A 1,734-nucleotide genomic window follows, 5' to 3' on the forward strand; every position below is an offset into this window, starting at 1 on the left:
CAGAAATCGGCTGTCAGTCATCTGAAACCGAGGCGGGGCTAGAGGACTCCGGGCGGGAGGAAAAACGAGTGTGTTGATTTCACAGCGGCCGTGTATTGGTTTCACAGAGGCCGACGGGGGGCGGAGTCAGACAAGATGAACCGGTGTTTGATCGGAGGAGAAGCGACGGCGAATTCCTTGTAGGAGATTGTTCTGTGGGAATGTTATAAACGGCTTCGACATCACTTACTACATAGGCCGGGCACACTTGAGCTCAATTTGGCTGTTTGTACGTCCGTAGTGTAAGCAAATCACTGCACGCTAGTCGAAGCGACGACCTCATTCGGAAACAACGCAAATACAATGTTATTATAATATCAACAACAGAGAGCAACTTCTGTAAAGTTGAAGAAGAAACTCCCAACTCAAGCTTCGTTGAGTGTGAGTGAGTCAGACAGACTACGGTGTATCAAACTTTCTTCGTGTTCTCAAGACAAGATGGGCGACGTTGACTTCTGGTGAAGAGCCTGGTATCGTCTGCGAGCGAAGTCACCCTCCGTCATCTTTGTTATCTGACCTCCCGCCGCGAGGAGTCGCAGGGAGCCGGGATCTCCGTGAACAGATACCCTTGTGGACCGCGCCGGGACGCACAGCTAGAAGTATCCAGGTCTGTTCTGCCCGGAACTACTTCACAGGCCCAGAAGGGATATTTTGTCGGCTATTGTGACAATATTGGTGTATGGAGAGGAAGGACATTTGAGAAACACTTCATCAGGAGGCAACCGCGGAAGCAGGTAAAGTAGCATTTTCTGATTTATGCGAAATGTAGAGTTTGCTGTTGAAGAACCTAGTCTAGGTCTAACCAGTCTCACCTTCCCTTTCTGACCCTTAAGTAGCATGATAAAGTTGTAAAGTTAAGAAAACCTTCCAGTGAAGCTGGCTGTCTGTTTGATAGAAAAGACAAAAAGTTACAAAATAAAATAAACTATTTCGCTCAGTGAATATTAACGGAATACTTAAACATTTTACTTTACTATAAATTACTAGATCTAGATATATTTTTTGTTTGTTTTTGTTTTTTTATTTTTATAATAGTTTTTTTTTCTTCCCCTCTTTCTGTTTTCTTTTAATAAAATCCAAAAATAAAGAAATTCTAGTAATCCACAGCACTTTTTGTTATGTTGATTTGTTTGGTGTTTTCCTATTGACAGAAATTCAGTTATATTCCTACTTCTACTGAAAGACACTAAAACAATATCGGACCTGATTTGTTTATTTCTAGACCAAAGAAATCACATTTTTGTACACAAACAAACTAAAAAAAGACACACAAAAAACCAAAAACAAATACATTTTAAAACAAAACAAAAGCAAAAGCAAAAAAAAAAAATATGCCCAAACAAAACAACAACAATAACAACAAAGACATAAAAAGCAAACACACAAACAAAAGCTGATTATCCATTCAATAAAGTACAAGGTTGCAACAGAGCAGTTGAGATTTTTTTTACACAAGTACCAAAGACAAAGGAACAAAGAAAATGTTGCAAACTGTCATTAACATCTTTAGATTGACCCCGTCTTTAATGGTCGTTTCTGTTTGTTTGCCTTTCGTTCTTTGTCTCTGTCGAGGACATTTGAGGCAAAAGAATACAAATTGCTTTTAAAAGACAAACCAAAAACTGCCTGATATATTAATGTTCTTCCCCCCCCTCCCTTAGTCCGCCATCCCTACCCTAAGATAAAAGACCCCCC

General features: G+C 40.1%; 1 protein-coding gene across 1 annotated transcript in view; it reads left to right on the forward strand.

The window, feature by feature from the left end:
* Positions 1–246: 246 nt before the first annotated feature.
* Positions 247–1,734, forward strand: part of LOC101849299 (homeobox protein engrailed) — a gene marked incomplete in the record, with an annotated part of 24,942 nt that continues 23,454 nt past the window's right edge. The window contains 1 exon segment of the mRNA XM_013084243.1: positions 247–773.

This window comes from Aplysia californica, unplaced genomic scaffold, assembly GCF_000002075.1.
Source record: "Aplysia californica isolate F4 #8 unplaced genomic scaffold, AplCal3.0 scaffold00280, whole genome shotgun sequence".
In the NCBI taxonomy this organism is placed as follows: Eukaryota; Metazoa; Mollusca; class Gastropoda; order Aplysiida; family Aplysiidae; genus Aplysia; species Aplysia californica.